General features: G+C 42.9%; 1 protein-coding gene across 1 annotated transcript in view; it reads left to right on the top strand.

The window, feature by feature from the left end:
• Window positions 1-12,059, top strand: part of LOC106576356 (fatty acyl-CoA reductase 1) — a 224,490-nt gene that overhangs the window by 981 nt on the left and 211,450 nt on the right. The gene's annotated exons all lie outside the window — the stretch shown is intronic.

Below are 12,059 nucleotides of genomic sequence, written 5' to 3'. Positions count from 1 at the left end.
ATTTGAATTTGAGTTCATATAGTCCTTTACAACATATCTGAGGTGGCTGATGCCAGACCTTAAGCCTATATTTACACCTTGATGGGCTCCTAACCTTTGAATGTGTGAGAATTCCTGTTGACCTTGTACAACACTGCAGAGGCGAGGAGAAAGAGAGTGAGGGACAAATTGACCTCTGCAAGCACCAAATATGCCAGTGCGCTTTGAGCCAGGTGTTGGGGTCCGGAGGTATGTGGTGTGAGAAAATAGCTTGTCACCTTATGTCACTTGTCATCCGTTTAAATAAGACAGAAAACGTAGGAAAGGTAATGTCTTGCTGGCGGTTTCTGAACCTAGATGTCACTGATAGGTTGAGTTATTGTCAGAGACTGGCACTGGCCTATATTTACTTTTTGTTCTGTTAGGAGACCTCAGTGATGATCTGCTCTTGTTCACAGCCAAGTAGTTATGTGTGTGTGTGTGTGTGTGTGTATGAGTATGTGCATGGTGTAGCAACCTGACAGAGTACACATTGACACTTCTGTCGTGTCTTTGGGGGTACCATTAAACTGAAGATATGTTTATCAATTAGCTCCCTGTAATTATTATCACGCGATTAAACTGATTAATCGTTTAATTGTAATTAACTAGGAGGTCAGGGCACCAAGGAGAATATTCAGATTACAAAGCTATAATTTTCCTAATATAACTTTCCTGTACTATAATATTATATTATATTATAGTATAGGTCGATTATCTTCTAAGTTTAAAGGGTTTATTTACCTCTAGTCCAGTCTCATTCCAAAACGTCGTAAATTGTTGTATCTGCACGAACTCAGTCTTTACTAAAATCATCCATACATCAATTGTCTTAAAATCATTTATTTACTACACTAAGTAATTAACAGAAAAACATACAAACAGTAATTATCGTCAACAAAGGATTGCTATCGGAATGTGCCCTTGTGGGCAAAACAGGCTGGTCGGCCTGTTGAACAATGGGTCATAAATGGTCAGCTGAGAAGTTTACACAGAGTTCATTAACAATTGACAATTGAAGGCTCACTCATTCGGGAACAATTGCAATCAATATATATATTTACGCTCAGTGTGTCGTTCTGATTCTTGTTGGAGAGTAGTTCTGTTGGGGAGTTTTGTCCGCGTTCTCTCTCTCTCTCTCTCTCTCTCGGTTAGAATGGATCTTTCAGAGCGACATTCATTAATGTCGTCATAGAATGGTGGTTTCGTTGGTCTTCGCGTTCGATGATATAATTTACTTCGCTGCAGACTAATAATTAATATCAAAGACTTGTTCTTATTCTGTCGGTATCAATAGTCTAAAAGTTAACCACGTGGTATGGTTCACTTTCAGTAGAGGAATTGGATGGTCAAACCTCTGGCCATAGAGTGTAGGCCTGGTCTGGAGAAATGTAAATCAGGGAGTGTTTTATAGTGCCCATCGAACAGGCTGGTCAAATGACGCCTGGTCCTGTATATGTCCCTGGGGCGTGCCTATGACTGAGTTAGATTTGGTTACAGAAATACAATTCTATCACATTACATCAGTACATAGCATCTCAATGTCTTACAAAAGCTTTATCCTTATTAATACATTCCATACACCCATATGAGGCAAGTCTTAAACTGAGTCTATTATATAAACAGTTTTATGGTAATATGGCTATATTGTCTCTTCTGAGTATCACAAAATTGTACCAAAAGAGGCCAACGTCATGACACTTCATTCCCCTCATAAAAATCCATGTAAAAGCAGCGCTACATTCTTGTACACTCATTCCAGTAAGGTACGTAGTAATGCAATTTCCTGAGAACATTACCCTAGAGATGACGTTGACTCTCTTGACTGAGCATTAAGGAAGTCTAAATTACACCCTCAATTTCCAGGGGCATACCCTCTCCATTCCTTTGTGCTCACTGCACTCTCTCTCTTTCTCTCTTCTTTACTGTCTCTGAGCCATGCTTCTCCTCCGTTTCACTCTCTCCTCTCCTCTCTCTCTCCTGCCTCTCCCTCTCTTATTTCTTAGTGTGGATAGGCAGAATCAGACAGCTTAGTCTCTCTTACTCACTTTCTCCCTCTCTGTCTCTCTCTCTCTTTCTCTCTTGCTCTCTCACTCCCCCCTCCTCTAAACAACCACTATGCTTTCTCTCTCGGTGGCAATGTGTGTTTTATTCTCCTGGCACTCTTTGCCACCATGCTCTTGCCCATTGCCCGTAGAGAACAGGGTGGCATGCACATCACAGATGCATCATGGGTGAACTCAGTGGCTGTGGGCATCATCATCCGTTCCTGGTTGAGTCTTTCCTCACCACTTAGAGAAGTCCCGTCCTCCTTTCAACTCGTGTTAATTTCCGGAAGTAGAAGTTTGGGGTGGATGAGTTCTGCAACAGCCTCAAAAGCACTTCTAGAAGCATCTATTTGTAGAGCAGGTTTGAATCTGTCAGGACCAGTAGGTTGAGTCAGGAGACCTGCAGGGGGTTTTGTCAAAGAGGCTTTGTGTTATGCAAACACATTAGGATGCTTGTGGGTGGATGGATGTTTTGTGTCATGAAGCTCATGTGATGTGGCGCGCTGTAACTGTAGGTGGTGCTGCAGGTGCTCTGGACCTAAGGGGAAAAAGAAAAATACACCTGTTGAGAATCAGAGATATTCCACTGCATGAACTCCTCAACTATGTAACTGTAAATAACCTCCTCAAACGGATGCTTAAAGGAGCAGTCTGAAGTTGCTACATCCATTTTTGGAGTTATACATGAAATGATATGTATCCATTGAGCTTAGTTCAACTGTCGTAACCCATTTACTCCAATGTTTGTGAACAAAGTAAATGTGAACAAACGCTGTTTATCTTAAAAAAAACATGGTTAAAATATGGTCAGTCCTTACATCCATAGCTCTGTCTTTGAATTTGAGAGTGGTCACATTGCTCCAGCCCTATCCCCCTGCTTTTTACCCACACAGTGGTGTGGGAGACGCTTTGTTATTATTTTAACTGCTGATTGCTACTTTTAAGGACCCCACTAAAAAAGTGCTGAAAAAAAGGTAGACCTCAAACTTTAACAGTCTCATATGTCGAATGCAAGGACCTGCATGCTGTTGGGATTCTCTATGAAGTGAATGAATAATGTAGGAAAATGCATAGGGAAGGAGAAGTGTAGTCTAATGTGTTTCCTGTGATGGGTTGAAGAGGTCAGGCACAGGAACCATGTTAATGGGACTTGACCCTTAGTCAATACAAACACATTAGACTGAAGCAATGGGAAAGGAAACTTTGCTTTGGGGGAAGGTGGTTATAATTTCAGACTGCTTGCTTTGTAGGATGTTTATTACTGCTTTAGTTCACTTATTAGAGGCATATCTGTGATACCATTACTTTAACTTTGCTTCTGTTCCAATACAGTCCCATAATTAGTGTGACCATGTAATCTATTTAACTGGCTGATTTGGTTCTGTGTTTTTGGTTTTGTGTGATTTGTGTGCTCAGTGCCAGTGGAGATGCTAATCCTGTCAATGAGGGAGTTGGCACAGCAGGATGTGAGTAACACTAAACACACACTCTGTTAAATATGGCCCTATTCCCACTACGAGAGCTGAAGGAGAGTCTGAGGAGCGGAGTGGCCAAAGAGATTTCTACTTTTCAATTCACACTACATCCTTGCCTTACCTTTCGTTGTCTGGCAATCCTACATTCTTGGTCCGCAGCTCAAATTAACCATAAATAAGTAGCCACTAATTATGCAAAAACTATTTAATAATCCAAACAACTTTTCTACTAAAACATATTTCAATATTGAATAATGCAACCAAACCATATTACACTCTTGAGTAATGCAACAATCCACAAGCATGTGCAGACAATTAAATAGTGATGGGGGAAAAAAATCGGTACAGTTACATATCGGAATATAATATTTTTTACGATATATCGTATTGTATCGTTGTACCTGCATCAAAAGTCCAGTATTTTTCCTTCATAGCTTTCTCTACATCTTCTTTTTAAATAGGGAGTCAATGTCATGCTTTCTCCCAATCCCCCTCCCTGGCACTCGAGGGCGCCAGGCTGTGCATCATTACGCACACCTGTCACCATCATTACAGTGCAATATTGGACTCACCTGGACTCCTTCACTTTGTTGATTGCCCCTTATATATCTGTCTGTTCCTCAGTTTGTTCCCCGTGTCAGCATTAATGTCATTTTGTTTCCCCTGTCCAGACGCTGTCCGTGTTCTGTTTCATGTCCGTTGTTTATTAAATGTTCACTCCCTGTAATTGCTTCTCGTCTCCCAGCGTCTGTCCTTACAGAATGCTGACAATTTGAAGCATCAGGGAGTTTTTAGTTTTTAGTTTTGTTGGGGACGTCGGGTGCCACTGCCGAAGGAACCGAGGGTGCCTCAGCTGAATCGTTGGGCTTCCACACCTCAGCCTGCTTGAGAGGTTTCCTTGCCTCGGGTTGGCTCGGCAGGCTCCCACCCCACGTCATGCCTCAGCCGGCTCGTCAGGCTTCCTCGGCTCGTCGGGCTTCCACGCCTCAGCCGGCTCATCCGACTCCCATGTTCCCCATGTCAGCATTAATGTAGTTTTGTTTCCCCTGTCCAGACACTGTCCGTGTTCTGTTTCATGACCTTTGTTTATAACATTTTCACTCCCTGTACTTGCTTCTCGTCTCCCAGCGTCTGTCCTTACAGCCAATTACTTTTCTCATGGCTCTCTCTTGTCCCTCAGCAGCAGACATATGGTGAGCAATATGTTTGAAACACGTAGTCACAATAAAATCACAGTATTGAATCGCAATACATATAGAATTGATAATATTGTCTGGCAGTTCTATAATTAAAGGGTTCATTTTCTCATACACATTAAATTAGCTGACAATACACAGCTAACTCCTGCTAGCTAGCTAACTAACAACATGCTTCATGATCAAGTAGCATTAGCATATCATTAATGAATGTTTACCCTCCCATACGAATATGAAAGTACAGTAACGTTATACAGTGTCTTTAAATTTGCATACCACCCCAACAGATCTACAGATGACGCAATTTCAATTGCATTTCACACTGCCCTCTCCCACCTGAACAAAATAAATAACCATGTGAGAATTCTGCTCATAGACTACAGCTCAGTGTTCAACACCATAGTCCCCTCCAAGCTCATCACCATGCTAGGGACCCTTGGACTGAACCCCTCCCTCTGCAACTGAATCCTAAACGTCCTGACAGACCGGCCCCAGGAGACGAGGGTAGGCAACAACACCTCCGCCACGCTGACCCTCAACACGGGGGCTCCTCAGGGGTGTGTGCTTAGTTCCCTCCTGTGCTCCCTGTTCGCCCACGACTGCGTGGCCATGCACGACTCCAACACCATCATCAAGTTGGCTGACGACACAACAGTGGTAGGCCTGATCACAAACGCCGATGAGTCAGCCTATAGGGAGGAGGCCAGTGACTTAGCAGTGTGGTGCCAGAACGATAACCTCTCCCTCAACGTCAGTAAGACGAAGGAGCTGATCTTGGACTATAGGAGAAAGAGGGGAGAGCACGCCCCCATCCACATTGACGTGGCAGTTGTGGAACGGGTCGAGAGCTTCAAATTCGTTGGCGTCCACATCACTAAGGACATGGTCCACACACACCCGCACAGTCGTGAAGAGGGCATGGCAGCGCCTCTTCTCCCTCGGGAAGCTGAAAAGATTTGGCATGGGCCCTTGGATCCTCAAAAAGTTATCCAGCTGCACCATCGAGAGCATCTTGACTGGCTGCATCACTGCTTGGTATGGCAAATGCACTGCTCTTGACCGCAAAGCACTACAGAGGGTGGTGCGGACAGCCCAGTACCTCACTAGGGCCAAGCTCCTTGCCATCCAGGACCTCTATATCAGGTTGTGTCAGAGGAAGGCCTGAAAAATTGCCAAAGACTCCAGCCACCCAAGCCATAGACTGTTCACTCTGCTACTGTCTGGCAAACGGTACTGTAGCATCAGCTCAGGGACTAACAGGCTCCGAGACAGCTTCAATCCCTAAGCCATAAGACTGCTAAATGTCCAGACTGCTAAATATTCAATTAATGGTACCCAAACTATCTGCACTCTCTATCTTGCACTGACCCTATGTACACTTACTAGACTATATATACACACCATATACACACTCACTAGACTATATATACACACCATATACACACTCACTCACTCACTCACTCACTCACTCACTCACTCACTCACTCACTCACTCACTCACTCACTCACTCACTCACTCACTCACTCACTCACTCACTCACACACATTCACATACACTACATACCCAGACACACACATAACACAAATACGCATACAAACACACATACATACACATTACACACACGCACATTCATACACTTTTACACTCATAATTTGCTGCTGCTACTCTGTTCTTTATTTTACTCTGCTTATCTATCTTGATGCCTACAATAGTCACTTTACTCTAAGTCAAATTCCTCGTGCCTCTGCACATTGATTTGGTACTGGTACTCCCTGTATATAGCTCCACATTGATCTGGTACTGGTACTCCCTGTATATAGTTCCACATTGATCTGGTACTGGTACTCCCTGTATATAGCTCCACATTGATCTGGTACTGGTACTCCCTGTATATAGCTCCACATTGATCTGGTACTGGTACTCCCTGTATATAGTTCCACATTGATCTGGTACTGGTACTCCCTGTATATAGCTCCACATTGATCTGGTACTGCTACTACCTGTATATAGCTCCACATTGATCTGGTACTGGAACTCCCTGTATATAGCTCCACATTGATCTGGTACTGCTACTACCTGTATATAGCTTAATTCTTGTGCATTTTATTTTACTCCTCTTGTGTTGCTATTTATATTCTTCAACTCTGTATCGTTGAGAAGGGCCCGTAAGCAAGCATTTCACAGTAAAGTCTACACCTGTTGTATTTGGTGCATGTGACAATAAAATTACACAGCTGTGTAGCTAGGCTAGGCTACACAGCTAGGCTACACAGCTAGGCTACACAGCTAGGCTACACAGCTAGGCTACACAGCTAGGCTACACAGCTAGGCTTCACAGCTAGGCTACACAGCTAGGCTACACAGCTAGGCTACACAGCTAGGCTACACAGCTAGGCTACACAGCTAGGTAACATTAGTTAGCAAACTAGCTAGCTAAACAATATCATTTTTTAATTTGCACATAAACATGATGGCTGTAGCTGAATGCTGACATTTTGCTAAACCGTGGCTAGAGAGGCGTTCTTAGATTTACACTAGCTACCGCATCTTAAAACAAACCAGGCTTCATTGTATCAATATCATGGAAGTCATTATATGAGGTAAAAGCAAATTGCGACTGAAAAAGGAGTTGCTTCTTGCCTGGATAAATAAAAACAACTGAGATCTAAAACTACGGCGACAATTTCAGAATGTACACTACCGGTCGTCAAAAGTTGTAGAATACCTACTCATTCAAGGGTTTTTCTTTATTTTACTGTTTTCTACATTGTCGATTAATAGTGAAGATATCAAAACTATGAAATAACACATATGGAATCATGTAGTAACCAATAAAGTGTTAAACAAATCAAAATATATTTTATATTTGAGATTCTTCAAATAGCCACCCTTTGCCTTGATGACAGCTTTGCACACTCTTGGCATTCCCTCAACCAGCTTCATGAGGTAGTCACCTGAAATGCATTTCAATTAACAGGTGTGCCTTCTTAAAAGTTCATTTGTGGAATTTCTTTCATTCTTAATGCATTTGAGCCAATCAGTTGTGTTGTGACAAGGTAAAGGGGGTATACAGAAGATAGCCCTATTTGGTAAAAGACCAAGTCCATATTATGGCAAGAACAGCTCAAATAAGCAAAGAGAAATGACAGTCCATCATTACTTTAAGACATGAAGGTCAGTCAATATGGAACATTTCAAGAACTTTGAAAGTTTCTTCAAGTGCAGTCGCAAAAACTATCAAGCGCTATGATGAAACTGGCTCTCATGAGGACCGCCACAGGAATGGAAGACCCAGAGTTACCTCTGCTGCAGAGGATAAGTTCATTAGAGTTACCAGCCTCAGAAATTGCAGCACAAATAAATGCTTCAGAGTTCAAGTAACAGACACATCTCAGCATAAACTGTTCAGTGGAGACTGTGTGAATCAGCCCTTCGTGGTTGAATTGCTGCAAAGAAACCACTACTAAAGGACAACAATAATAAGAAGAGACTTGCTTGGGCCAAGAAACACGAGCAATGGACATTAGACTGTGGAAATTTGTCCTTTGGTCTGGAGTCCAAATTGGAGATTTTTTATTCCAACCGCCGTGTCTTTGTGAGACGTGGTGTGGGTGAATGGATGATCTCCGCATGCTTATTTCCCACTGTAAAGCATGGAAGAGGAGGTGTTATGGTGTGGGGGTACTTTGCTGGTGACACTGTCTGTGATTTATTTAGAATTCAAGGCACACTTAACCAGCAGGGCTACCACAGCATTCTGCAGCGATACGCCATCCCATCTGGTTTGGGCTTAGTCCCACTATCATTTGTTTTTCAACAGGACAATGACGCAACACACCTCCAGGCTGTGTAAGGGCATTTTGACCAAGAATGAGAGTGATGGAGTGCTGCATCAAATGACCTGGCCTCCACAATCCCCGACCTCAACCAACTTGAGATGGTTTTGGATGAGTCGGACCACAGAGTGAAGGAAAAGCAGCCAACAAGTGCTCATTATATGTGGTAACTCCTTCAAGACTGTTGGAAAAGCATTCCAGGTGAAGCTGGTTGAGAGAATGCCAAGAGTGTGCAAAGTTGTCATCAAGGCAAAGGGTGGCTACTTTGAAGAATCTCAAATCTCAAATAGAATGCCTATTTATTGCCTTTACATCCCTTATCTCACCTCATTTGCTCACATTGTATATAGACTTATTTTTCTACTGTATTATTGACTGTATGTTTGTTTTACTCCATGTGTAACTCTGTGTTGTTGTATGTGTCGAACTGCTTTGCTTTATCTTGGCCAGGTCGCAGTTGTAAATGAGAACTTGTTCTCAACTTGCCTACCTGGTTAAATAAAGGTGAAATAAAATAAATAAATAAAATAACACTTTTTTTGGTTACTACATGATTTCATAGTTGCAATGTGTTCATTATTATTCTACAATGTAGAAAATAGTACAAAAAAATAAGAAAAACCCTTGAATGAGCAGGTGTTCTAAAACTTTTGACCGGTAGTGTATTTCAGGTAAAAACTCAATAAAACAAGTCTTAAACAATAAGGAAAATCTCTCTTCATTTCAGCTGTTTCAAAAACATTGCTATGCTATTGCTGTTGCAATTTTTACTGTAAGAGTGTTGGCTCAACGAGACAATTGTGTTTACACTGCCCTGCTTAGAGGAGGGCAACTTTCGGGCGAGTGTCATGCCCTACCTCTGGAGGTAGCAGTCGAGACGTGACAAGTTCAGAAGTTTACATTGAAGACCCTCTTATAAGGAAACATTTCGTCATGAGTTCAAAAGAAGGAAGGAAGGATCATTAAATGGCAATAGACAGAATAAAAGAGAAAAGAAGAAGAAGAAGAAGAAAATACCGTGAAGAAAGGAGGAGAACAAAAGAGGCAGAAGAAATAGGAAGGAATCGGAACGCTGTTCTGCCACCTGACGCACATCCCTCATGGGAGACCCAGATTCCTCTGTGTCAGCACTAAAGGCCATTGTACACAGTCCCTGTATTTATGAGCAGGGGAGGCAAGGGATCAAGGAGGGGACCTGTCAGACCCCAAGGATGAATGGCCTTTGGATGAGAAGGGGAGACGGGGGCGGGGGACTGCCCAGCTGCCTGACAAACTGTTAACAGTTCATTTGATGGAACATTTACGCCTCAAAGCAGGGATATAAATTCAACACTGCCTGCCTCCCTTTGATATCTGTGGACCTGTTGGCTGTTTCAGACCAGAGCTGTTGTGGGAACTGGGAAAAATCAGGGTAGCGTTTGACATTTTCTGAACCGTACAAGGACACGGGTATTCTGTTTACAGAATATCATAAAAGATCATTAAGAATGGTCCAAACACACCAAGACAATCGTGAAGAGGGCATGACAAAGCCTATTCCCCCTCAGGAAACGAAAAAGATTTGGCATAGGTCCTGAGATCCTCAAAAGGTTCTACAGCTGCAACATCGAGAGCATCCTGACTGGTTGCATCACTGCCTGGTATGGCAATTGATCGGCCTCTGACCGCAGACCCGGGGTAGTGCGTACGGCCCAGTACATCACTGGGGCTAAGCTGCCTGCCATCCAGGACCTCTATACCAGGTGGCGTCAGATGAAGGCCCTGAAAATTGTCAAAGACTCCAGCCACCCCAGTCATAGACTGTTCTCTCTACTACCGCATGGCAAGCGGTACCGGAGCGCCAAGTCTAGGACCAAAAGGCTTCTCAACAGTTTTTACCCCCAAGCCATAATACTCCTGAACAGGTAATGAAATTGCTACCCGGACTATTTGCATTGTGTGCCCCCCCCAACCCCTCTTTTACGCTGCTGCTACTCTCTGTATATCATATATGCATAGTCACTTTAACTATATATTCATGTACATACTACCTCAATTAGCCCGACCAACCGGTGCCCCCGCACATTGGCTAACCGGGCTATCTGCATTGTGTCCCGCCACCCACCACCCGCCAACCCATCTTTTACGCTACTGCTACTCTCTGTTCATTATATATGCATAGTCACTTTAACCATATCTACATGTGCATACTACCTCAATCAGCCCGACTAACCTGTGCCTGTATATAGCCTCGCTACTGTTACAGCCTTGCTACTGTACAGTTGAAGTCGGAAGTTTACATACACTTAGGTTGGAGTCATTGAAACTTGTTTTTCAACCACTCCACAAATTTCTTATTAACAAACTATAGTTTTGGCAAGTCGGTTAGGACATCTACTTTGAGCATGACACAGGTCATTTTTCCAACAATTGTTTACAGACAGATTATTTAAGTTAAATAATCTGTCTGTAAAAAATTGTTGGAAAAATTACCTGTATCACAATTCCAGTGAGTCAGAAGTTTACATACACTAAGTTGACCGTGCCTTAAAACAGCTTGGAAAATTCCAGAAAATTATGTCATGGCTTTAGAAGCTTCTGATAGGCTAATTGACATCATTTGAGTCAATTGGAGGTGTACCTGTGGATGTATTTCAAGGCCTACCTTCAAACTCAGTGCCTCTTTGCTTGACATCACGGGAAAATCAAAAGAAATCAGCCAAGACAATAGAAAAAAAATTGTAGACCTCCACAAGTCTGGTTCATCCTTGGGAGCAATTTCCAAACACCTGAAGGTACCACATGCATCTGTACAAACAATAGTATGCAAGTACAAATACCATGGGACCACGCAGCCATCATACCGCTCAGGAAGGAGACGCGTTCTGTCTCCTAGAGATGAACATACTTTGGTGCGAAAAGTGCGAATCAATCCCAGAACAACAGCACAGTAAAACGACCTTGTGAAGATGCTGGAGGAAACCGGTGCAAAAGTATCTATATCCACAAAAAAACGAGTCCTATATCGACATAACCTGAAAGGCCGCTCAGCAAGGAAGAAGCCACTGCTCCAAAACCGCCATAAAAAAAAGCCAGACTACAGTTTGCATCTGTACACGGGGACAAAAATTGTACTTTTTGGAGAAATGTCCTCTGGTCTGATGAAACAAAAATAGAACTGTTTGGCCATAATTACCATCGTTACGTTTGGAGGAAAAAGGGGGAGGCTTGCAAGCCGAAGAACACCATCCCAACCGTGAAACATGATGGTGGCAGCATCATGTTGTGGGATTGCTTTGCTGCAGGAGGGACTGGTGCACTTCACAAAATAGATGGCATCATGAGGTAGGAAAATTATATGGACATATTGAAGCAACATCTCAAGACATCAGTCAGGAAGTTAAAGCTTGGACGCAAATGGGTCTTCCAAATGGACAATGACCCCAAGCATACTTCCAAAGATGTGACAAAATGGCTTAAGGACAACAAAGTCAAGGTATTGGAGT

Source organism: Salmo salar, chromosome 17 (genome assembly GCF_965601325.2).
Source record: "Salmo salar chromosome 17, fSalSal1, whole genome shotgun sequence".
Taxonomy (NCBI): Eukaryota; Metazoa; Chordata; class Actinopteri; order Salmoniformes; family Salmonidae; genus Salmo; species Salmo salar.
This window is presented reverse-complemented; position numbering and strand designations above follow the sequence as displayed.